Below are 11,502 nucleotides of genomic sequence, written 5' to 3' on the forward strand. Positions count from 1 at the left end.
GCTAACGCACTGAACGACCATTGTAGAGAAAACAAATCACTCCAGAAACTCAACAACACTACTACAAACTGTAGGAGACATATACACATTCTTTTCACAGCAATATTAACATAGCTTACATCGTCACGGCTTCACCTCCGTAAACATGTTAGCTTCAGAACGTGCATAGGAAGGAGGAAGTGCAGAGTCGGCCTTTAACAATAAAAGCGCCCATTTCAGAATAAAAGCGGGGAGCCACATTCCACTATAACTTGGAGTATTCTTAACACTCTGAGTTGTAATTACTATTTTGATCATGGCTTTTTTATGTCATGCTGCTTCCCGTCTGGTTTTATCACTAATCACATCGTGGTGTATAGCGACATAGCACTGTATATTCATATCTAGTTCAACACATACAATGAATTTAAAAGAGATTTTATATCAGAACGACAAACTTTTATGAACATAGAAAATTCTTCATTCGAAATTGATCAAAAATCACATTTTGAATAAAAAGAAAGTCGATATAAAAGCAAATAAATGTAACAAAAGAAAACCGGTTTGAATAATTGTGTTTTATTTGACTGAAGCAGATAAACAAGATGTGTAAAGAAACTTTAGTTTGATTTGTTTTTAATTTAAATGGTAAAAACTTTGAAGAGATAAACATATGCAGGATACCTTCAACACGCTGTCACAAACAAGAAAAAAAAAATTTAATAAAAAAAACACACTAGTCCAGAACAATAGAGAATATTTTCAAAACTTCATCGTGGATTACATTTTCTGAAGAAATTACATCATAATCTGCATAATGAGAGTAAAATGAGCAGAAAACATTCATATTTTCAATAAACCAACTGAAGTAAAGTTTAATGTGATTTGCTTTATTATCAGAGACATGAAATTCAAGTCGTATACTGGGTTACTTATCAGAGGTGGAAAATAAGTGATGAACACTGAAGTGCAGCTGCTGTTACTTTTTATACATTTTAATTGATCACAATGCATCAAAATATCAGTTGGTTTTCCTGGACTTTTATTTTCTTTGGTTAATAGCAGGCAATCATTTCATTTTACTGTATATTCATGTATTAATGAAGTTCAACATAATTTCTGTTAAAGGAAATTTCATCTGTTTAAAAAATATATATTTTGTAAAACTTACAATCCAAAAGTTGGCATATGAATTTAAACTGTGGCCTTGTTTAGTTGCAATTTACATTGAATATAAAAAGTACATAACATGGTATAAACTGTACTTGAGTATAACACAAGTAACCAAAATTACTACTTGATTACAAAAATGCAAATACAGTACACATGATCTGTTACTTGCACCCTGGTAACTATATTTGCAATCATGTTTTGTATAAAAGGAAAATCACATCACCGTCATTTATCAGATTGAGATTAAATGATTTAGTGGTGAAAACGCACGTCAGTGTAGATTGTCTCTTTCTGAGCCGAGTTTGTGTTTCCTCTTTCTGCTTTGGGGACTTTTCTCCTGCTGAAGGTTGGTGCAGAATAGGTCAATGAAGCTTCTTCTCTCTGAGGAAATAGAAGAAAATGTACAAATGTTACAACTTTATTTACATGAAAATAACTGAAATTAGATTTCCAGTTATTTCATCCTGAGACTTTACCTGCTGATCACTGCTGACCGGTTCAGCATCTGTTTTCAAAGAAGATATTTTCAAAATAATTAGTTTTAAATGAATTTCAAACATCACTAAGTGTTAGACAGACTGATATTCATGAAACTTGTATTACCACAGTTACAATCCTTCTTCTTCTTGGTCCAGATGAGATAAACTGAAACAGTCACACTCGCAGCCAAAGCAACACAGACAACACAAAGAGCTATTTCTGTTTTATTCAAAGCTCTCGTGTTGGGATCTGAGAAAATAAAACATTCAAAGATCAAGATTTTTGTTTTTTACATTAAAAACCATTTTCCTAGTAAACTAGTCTGTACTTACCTTTACTGTCCAGTTTTGCTCCATTTCCAAACATGATCTCTCCACATGCAGCCACAGCACAGTAATAAGTAGCAGCATCAGAGACACTGACCTTCTTAGAGAAGTTATAGAAACATTTCTGTGAAGCGTTTCCACACTCTGCACCGTCTCCAGCAGTATAAATGAAACTGGGGTGAGATTGATCTGATCCGGCTCTGAACCAGTAAACTCTGGAATGTTCTGGACATGTTTTCTTCTCAGAGTCAGAGAGAACCAAACACTGCAGAGACACCGACTCTCCTGGATGGAACCACTCAGACGGAGGAGCTTGACTGATGCCAGAGGAGACAGACTGGGGTCCTGGGAAGTACCAAATAAAAAGTAAGAAACCAGTTGAAGAAAATATATAAATGAATAAATAAATAAGTTGGTAAGTATATCCCTTAGTCAATGTTGAAGTAAGAACATAAATAAATAACTTCTTATAGGGAATTATGGAGTTAAGTGTGTAATTAAAGAATTCAAATTCATGTGAATAAATATGAAAGCCTGCATATAAAATGAGTTCACTTTACCTTTAACGTTTAGAAACACTCCACTCAATAATATCATGTTAGTCCAGGCGGTTTGTACACAGTAGTAAAGTCCAGTGTCGATCATCTGAGCTTGATTAATGTGCAGAATAAAAGTTCCAGGTCCTTGTTGGGTTGTGAAATGAGGAGTTCGATTAATTGTATGAGAATTAAAGCCCAAAGTTCCTCCCAGGAATTCAAACTGTTGTCCAGAAATGATTCTGATCCAATACAGCTTCTCAGCGTTCTTGTCTTTCTCTCGAGGACACGTCAGAATCACATTTTGTTGAGCAGCAACAGACTTTATCTCAACCTTCTCATCACCTGTACAGCCTGAAAGAAACAAGCAAAATCAGCCAGTGAATAAAAGAAACAGAATTTTAAATGTACCATCATCATTCAGTGTATATTTACAGAATCTGACACTTCATCAAATACTTACTCGCGACTCTGATCATCAACAGGAAACAAACTAGGAGCAACATTTTCTGAGGAGTCCACCACTGACTGTTACAATCAGAGCGTCTCCACTTTATTTGTAATCTCATAAAGTGGGAGGGTCAGACATCACGACCATCTGATTGGCTTCTTATCACACTGAAGGATGTGATGAGAAACACGTCCAGGAAATACTTTGTAATACCAACCATGCACCTGAAACACATGAAACAACATCAACAGCAGGCTGTATGGTTGTATCTGTGTAAAGCTCACATGGTAAACACAAAGAGACCAACCGAAGAAGAACAGAACCTTTTTATACTATTTGAAACCAAAACTGAAGGTTTTTCAATTTCACGAACATGACCTCTTCGACTCTTCTGTCAAATCTCATCTTTGTACAAAATGTGTACAAAATGTGTAGAGTACTGTAATTAAAGGAGTGTTTCTGTTCCTTGAGGTGTAAATAAGACAAATGAGTCTGGACCTGAGGAGCAGAAGGTCAAAAGGCTCCATATGGCTGAGAGATAGAAGTGAATCAGCAGGGAGAGGGAAGAGACAAGCGTCAGTAGTTGCTGGGCCTTCGTCACCTGCTGGGAAATGTTTGTATTGAAGGTGAGGTCAGCTGACATGTGGACAACAATGAATTTAGAACTTTGCACCCTCTTTCCTTCATGAATCTCAGTGTGATTCCATCTTCAAGGTCGAGTCTCATTTCCGTGGCGTTCATGTCCTTGTTTTGTGAGAGCATCATCTTGTCCAATGCTCTTTCTTTTCTACTTCCTGTTTCAAAGTTGCCTGAATATCAGTCCTATTACAGGGATGTCATCAGCAAATGAGACAGCTTGATTTAAAACACTTTCATGTCCTCTCTGAATGCCATTACCTCACTAGAAGTCACCAATATGTCAGACCAGTAAATCCATGATGTTTTACTTTCCTTGGACCGCGGAAACTCGCTGCTTCCTTGGATACAACTCATTAAATGTACTGATGAATGTGTGAATCAATAGAAAAGTGTGTTAATTTGTTTCTCCTGCTGGCCATGTGTTCTTGTGAGTGTTAATAATGTTGCTTTTGCCTGAATCACAAAAAGACAAAAGTCCAGCTTTGTTGTGGTTTTGCTTTATGAGAGCAGGAGGGCAGCTTTTCTTCCTCACTCGTTCTCTGGGTGAATTTCAGGAAGTAGATGTGCACCGTTATTTTTTCTATTGTTTTTTTTAAAGACACTTGTATTTGATAAATGTACTACTTTCACTTTTCATTTTGATGAACTGATTTCAAAACGTCAGAAGAGCAGAAGTAAATCTACATGAGAGGAAGACCACATATACAAACCTGCTTACTTTCATATTGGTTTTGTTTAAAATCTCATTTTCCTGAAATGGAGATATAGAAGGATGGAAAATTGTATAATTTTGTCATTTCTGCTCTTTATTCTTCACACACTCAACATTAAAAACCTTCCTTGCACTTGAAATTCATCAATACAAAAGTTCTGTGTAAACTCTTACCATTAGTATTCCTCCATCTGTTTGCATGTTGAAGTGTCCTTGAGCAAGACACTGAACCTCAAATTGCCCCCAATGGATGGACTGTGTGCCTTGCATGGCAGTTGGTCAGTGAATGTGTGTGAATGGATGAATGTGACTAATGTTGGCTATTAAATCAGTGATATATAGATTGAAGTGAATTCCATTGACCATTGTACCATTTGATTCTAGTTTATTGGTTCAAGCTGCCTGGTGGAGTCGTGGTTAGTGCTCTCGCCTCACAGCAAGAACATCATGCTTTGAATTTGGCCCATTGCTTCTGTACAGAGTTTGCATGTTCTCCATTTCTCCATTTTCTCTGAAAGTCCAAAAACAGACATGAGAGGTTAATTGATGATCCTAAATTCTCCCTTTGTGTGAACATGAGATGGTTTTTATTTCTTTGCTCTGTGATGGAGTGCTGACCCGTCCAGTGTGTACCCTTGCCTTCACCCTCAGGTAGTTGGAGTTGATTCCAGTGCCCAGCAGCCCTGAACAGGATAAAGAGGTCAATCAGATCAATGGATCATTTATTATTAGTGTCAACAAGCTGTTATTCCATTTCTGTGTCAGTTGTTTCAGTGGGGACTTATTCATCATTTTGCAAACATTTCAAAGTCCTGTTGTTCACAGAGACGATCACTAAGATCAGGAGAGACACTAAAAGCACAGCGCCTTCCCTATTTCAACGGATTTAAGTGTGTTGTTTGGCCTCTTGTTGACTTATTACTACTCCAGTGAATCGTTCTGAAATCACCATTAATCAAAACAATAGTAGTTCATTTGTTAAATACTAGTGTGTAAAAAAGGATGTGCATGAAATCTTCCTGAAACTTGTAAAGGCAGGAGCAGGCAGGGAGGAAAGGCCTCTGCATCGAGGGCCTTGTTTAAAACACAACAAAGTTGGACTTTTGTCTTGCTGGGCTCTAATATTGTTGACACACAGAAAACATTTGTAACGTGTGGAGAAAAGTACAGATGCAGAATAATCCGTTGGTACTTTCATCCATCTTCTACACCACTTTATTCAGGTGGAGGTCACAGAGTATCTGAGTTGGAACCAAGTTTACTGAGAAGCAGAGTTCCAGTTGATCATAAATATACAATTCAGAAATCAGTCAAACTTCCTTTATATGACTTTTATTTTCTGGATAACTGATATGCAATGTCACTTCTTGAGAGCTTCAGGGTTCCTGATAATTTATCAATCACAAAACCAGATTTAACTTTGTTGTCTAAAGGAACCGGTTTATGAAAACACCACAGTTTTTTGTTATCAGAATGATGAAACACAAACATGAGATACATTAAAAAATATATATAATAAAAGCAACCAACCACACATGTTTTATTAATAAGATATTTCCTATCTGGAAGCTGCTGCTCGGTTTGGACCCACAGGAAGTAGTTACTTGTGAATTTTGAGACCACATTTCAAACTGCTGGATTCTGGTGTAGTTTTGCATCCCTTTGTTTTCAGCCATGACAACCCAGTGGGCGGTGGCATCCAGGCGCTCATCAGGGACTGGAATAGGTGTTGTGAGTCCTCTTCTTCTCCGGTCATGTCAATCTGCAGCAAGCTGCTCACCCATTGGGATGGTTTTCAACTTGGATGTGAGAAGATCTACCAGTGGCTGGATGTTGTGCAGTGGATCTGGATTATCTTGTGTGTGATTAAGCTGCAGGGTTTTCCTGATGGTTGACCATCTATTCAGATTCATGGGGTCAGCTACTTTGTACAAAAAAATAACATCCGTCTGTAACAAAAGTCAAAAACATTGATCCACTTCTCGAAGATTACTCAACCTGCTTTGTTATCGCTCATGTCGGGGCAAAAAAGACCTTTTGGTCACTTAATGACGCAAGTTACAGCTAATGGGAATTTAAGTCACTTTAATTGTTTTACTCAATTCGTGACCTTTACTAGCACCTCAATGCTAGAAGTAATGTGCTGTAATAACAAGTTACTGGATGATTTACTAAGGTCCTGTTTACACGACAACGTTTCACGTGACAACATCTCATCCGCAAAAAAAAAGGAGTGTGTTTACACTGCAGCAGCGGACACAGAGACAACGATGTAGTTAGTATGCCGGGCCACTGGAGGGTGCTGTTGCTTGATTTTGTAATGAAACTACACAGGCGTGTGCAGAGAACAACACGCTATAAACATGAAGAAAATGGAGAGAACGTGACATCCGCATGGACTGATGACACATCGGATGCTATCAGGGGAGAGTCTCAACTATTAAACTACTGATCTGGACGATAAAACTACAATATAGACCGCAGGTCGTACCACTACGCGGCCGCCATGTTTGTTTACAACTGGATGAGCAGGAGGGAGGGGGAGAGATGTGCATGCGCAGTAACAGGCTCAGTTGCCTCCAGGCAGTCTCTGCAGGAGGGATTTGCACCGTGAAAGAATCTTTCCACCTTGGGAGCCAGATTAAAAACTTTGCGGATACAATGCATCTGCACACTGGTGCCATGTAGACGGACCCCCCAAAGTGAAGAAAGTTTTGCAGATACACTCTAATTTGTTGTCGTGTAAACGGGGCCTAAGAATGATACCATGAGTGGCGTCACACACAAACGCAAAGACACAAATGAGGGTTTTTGGTTCATTAGGTCAGATTAGACCAGAACAATCTGCTGGAAACTGCCTCACTTCTGTCTTTATTTACCTGCAGTCACTGTAGTTTGAAGTTGTTAAACATGTCAGTGTGTTTCAGAAAATAGATATCAATTTTAACAGAAAAAAGAACACTATCAATAACTATCTGCTCAAAAGCCAGCTGAGGAAATGCCTCTCATCACAGTAACAGGACATTTATATTCAAGACAGAACTGGGGCTTCATTTATAAAGCTTGCATAAGCATAAAACAGGTCCTGAGAAATGCGTACGCCACTTCCCACACAATTTGGATGGTAAATTTTGGGAAAGGACGACTGAAAAAATAGGAGGCGTGTTGCTCAAAGCCGTCTAAAATATGTGCATAATGACCATCACTACTTGTCACCGTCTTTTTTCCAAAATTCATCTTTTTTCGCCTAAATATAGCAAATTATAGGCTCGTGTACACAACGCACAACTGACTTCCGCTTGTGGATTACGCCCAGTAACGAGCACCGTGATTGGTCAATTGATACTAGGTGGTCTATACCTTTTGTAAGGCGGCCTCTGATTGGTTCTTAATTCTCTGACTCATCCTGGTGCGTTCAAATGCTAAAACAGAGAGGAGGATTTTCCTTTCCAAGATTCTGAGGAATTACATCTGCAGAATCCGCAGAGGTGGTATTAATTATATGGACCTATGATCGCTCTAAATGAAATGACAAAAGGAAAAATATTACTCTGAAGAAGCAACCCCCCCTTCCCCCACCTCACCACCACCACCACCAAATACATTTTTGACAACCATAATTTTTGGATGGACATCAAAACACCAAATTCTGCCCAAAACCGTGGGAACATGTGAGCGCAAGTTAAGACACGTTGTAAAATACGGTGATTTTATGATTTTATGTCACCGCTGAAGTGGAAGTATTTCTGCAAACCGCGCATTTGCACTTTTGGAAGCCTGTTATCAGCAAAGAACTGGAGTGTGCTGTCGAAGAACACAACGAGAACGACCCACCGCAAAATATATTATTTTTTCAGTGAGTGAGGTTTGTTCTTTCTTTGTTTGCTCCAAATCTTTGGAAAAGGAGGGTACTCTTCTATTTGGAACTGTACAGTAAATTGATAAAGGCAAACATGCTAAATGATGAGTGTGTATTGTTTTTTTGTGTATCTGATACAATCCTCAGTACTTCCTCTTGGCTTCCAGACGTGTGTGCTCAATGTTGCCTTTATGCCTCGTAGAAGCCATTGTTTTGTATTTATCAGTTTATTTGTCAAGAACAATTATTTAAAATTTTGGTCCACCAGAAATAAAACAATTTTAACACGTAGAACATTTATTTAAACTAAAATTGTATAGAAAATGACTTCTAACACAATTCTAATTATTTGGTTCTTTAAAACATATTTCTAGTGATAGGTAATTTGTTTGTGGGCGGAGAAACTAATTATGGAGAACGTAGTGCAAAAGTGGAGTTAGTTTGTTATTTACAAGGGAGTCAGGGGAAGTATGAAATGCTTTTTGATCGCGTTTAAGATAAATTAATTTGTTGAGATTCTTTGTTCTGGGATCCATTAAGTTTGTTAAGACGAATTGTGGAATTGGTGGACTCCAATATACGGAACGAGATCAACACGTTTCAGAGTCATTTGATTCATTGTGGCATCAAAACAAAGACGGGGTACATCCGAATAGTCCCTCCTATCTCCTTTCCCATCAACTTTTCCTTAACCCTGGATGTGTTTTAGTGGCGGCCATGATAAGGAGCGTTCGAATTCTCAATAAGCTAAGGAAAGGAGGTTCAATGCTTCCTTTATAACAGGGGTGTCCAAACTCGGTCCTGGAGGGCCGGCGTCCTGCAGGGTAGGTCTCTCCTGGTTGCAGCACACCTGATTGCAATGAGGGACTCATGATTGGGTCTTTTCACAACCTTGGTGATGACATCATCATTAGATTCAGGTATGCTGAAGCAGGGAGAGAACTAACACATGCAGGACACCTGCCCTCCAGGACCGAGTTTGGGCACCCCTGCTTTATCACCTTCAAAAGCTTAGGAAACACTGATGCATCCTTTACCAAAGGAGACGACATCTTGTTGCCCCACAATTCCTTGCGGCGACAAGGTTTAAAGTGACCCGCTCTTCCGACCGTTCAGGGAAACTCACGATGACTCAAAGCAGATCATGTTAAGTTACCAATGCAATAATCTGCCTTGAACAACTTTAAAACAATCTAAAACCCACATCCCAACTATGAATGTTATGCGGATGTTGTAAAACTAACAATGTAAAGTAAACTTTTTGTGCAGTCTATTCTTAGTTTGATTGGTTATTTATTCACCTGCCAGCCGTTTCACTTTAGCTCCTCGTAGCCTGGTAGCCTCTTTTCCCTTGATTTCAATTCAAACCTAGTGATATTTCAGATTATATCAGTGGTTAGAGGCGCAGGGGAAAGTGTTAGAAATGCGCTTTTTGTCTATTTGCAAAAATTTGTAGTTTTTCCAAAACAGTAGACGTCACTAACCTGCGCCACCATCAGATTATTATTACGTCACTGAGTGGAAGTGCGGTCAGACTGTCACAACAACGTGACCACCTTTCCCTAACTCTGTTAGGAAGCCTCCTAACACCTTTCCTTAACCCTGTGACGTCATCCACGGGGTTAAGGTAAAGTGGATTGGAAAGGAGAAAGGAGAGGCTATTTGGAAGAACCCATGGACTCCCTCTGACAAAAGGTTGTGTGACATTTTGGACATGGACATGTGAACTATATCTTTTATTTTTATGAATTTTGAGGTTTTTATATATATGTATATATATATATATATATATATATATATACATACATACACACACACACACACACACACACAATATTTGGACATCATTTGGATGAATATTTTTCTTCATAAATAATGAAGTGCATGCAAAATATATCACAGTACATGTACAAGAAATCAATCAGGTCGAGACGTTGTCCTTACCACTATGTAGGTTGTGGCTTCCTGCCCTCTTTGAGGTCACAAGGTTGTGAAAGCGACTCTGGAGTATGTTTGTAAGTAGATAAGAATATGAAACTTATTTATATGGCACCTTTCTGAAGATATAGATCACAATGTGCTTTACAGCACTAAAAACATAAAAATAAAACAGATATAAGATCAGTAAAAATAAAGAGGCTAGAAAAATATACTTATACAAAAGAAAAGTCAGTTGAGCAGCTACAGGTAAAAGGTCTGTCAGAATAAAAATGTTTCTAACTTTCTCATACAGCAGGAGTCAACAGATCCCAGCTGAAGAGGAAGAGCTTCCCATAGCTTAGAATGAGAGTTTACAATCCGCACGGGTTTTGAACTTTGTCTGTGGGACTGAGACACATTAAAAAGGTGTTTGACCATGTAACGCTTTAAAAGTTAGCACTAGTATATTAAAAGCAACACGGAAAGTAATCGGGAGCCAGTGAAGGGAGGAGAGGACGGAGTGAGGTGGGCTCTCCGGGTGGTTCCTGTTAAAAGACGAGCATTTTGGACGGTTTGAAGGCGGTTTAGAGAATACTGATTTAATCAGGGAAAAAGAGTGTTACAGTAGTCTTAACAAGAAGAGATAAAAACATTTAAAATCTCCAGCACCACCCTGGACACTATACATTTTAGTTTAGAGCATCAGAGCCTCTGTTCTGCTTGTGTATAATCGAAGGCAAAATTTGGTGGCCTTCAAACAGTCATTTAAAAATGATGGTTTATTGCTTTCTTTGAGTTTAAATATAATATATTATATATGATTTATGAAATATATAAAATTAAAATATAATATGTAATTGAATGTGATCAGCAATCAGATGATAAGAAAGCCCACTGAAATAGCTAATTATCTGACCCAGTGGCAACAAATAAAATGAAAGTAGTATTAGGCCCGGGACAGATCCCTGTGGTACACCACGAGACAGAGAGGCTGTGTCGGACATAAATTAGCCGAAACAGACAAGCGCCTGTGGGAGAGGTAGGATGAGAATCAGTCCAAGGCAGAACCTGAGATACCCACAACCTGCTTTAGCCTGTCCTGCAGAATACTGTGATCCACAGTGTCAGAAGCAGAGCCGAGGTCCAGAAGTACCAGTACTGAGCAATTCTATCACCTGCTGCCATCAGAAGGTCATTAGAGACTTTAGTCAGAGCAGATTCTGTCGAGTGCAGTTGATCAGGATAACAAGTGAGAGTAAAGCACCTCCCCTCATTCATCATCAGTTACCATACAACATGTAAAAATGTGATCAAGAATTAAAGATATAATAAAGCAGGTTTCGTGTGGTCATCCCGACATGTAGAGTCAAATTACCGTTAATCAAAATAATAGAGTTACACTTGTAAGGCACAAGTTAAAAAACAAA

At 38.5% G+C, this 11,502-nt stretch overlaps 1 long non-coding RNA gene across 1 annotated transcript; it reads right to left on the reverse strand.

Annotated features, from left to right (window-relative positions):
- Positions 1–538: 538 nt before the first annotated feature.
- Positions 539–3,027, reverse strand: LOC308111269. The gene is made up of 6 exons (XR_013935436.1): positions 2,958–3,027; positions 2,519–2,848; positions 1,965–2,303; positions 1,756–1,881; positions 1,629–1,657; positions 539–1,533 (listed from the first exon to the last, which is right to left on the reverse strand). It is a non-coding gene; the product is annotated as an uncharacterized lncRNA (long non-coding RNA).
- Positions 3,028–11,502: the final 8,475 nt, after the last annotated feature.

This window comes from Lipophrys pholis (genome assembly GCF_963383615.2).
Source record: "Lipophrys pholis genome assembly, chromosome: 6".
Classification (NCBI taxonomy): domain Eukaryota; kingdom Metazoa; phylum Chordata; class Actinopteri; order Blenniiformes; family Blenniidae; genus Lipophrys; species Lipophrys pholis.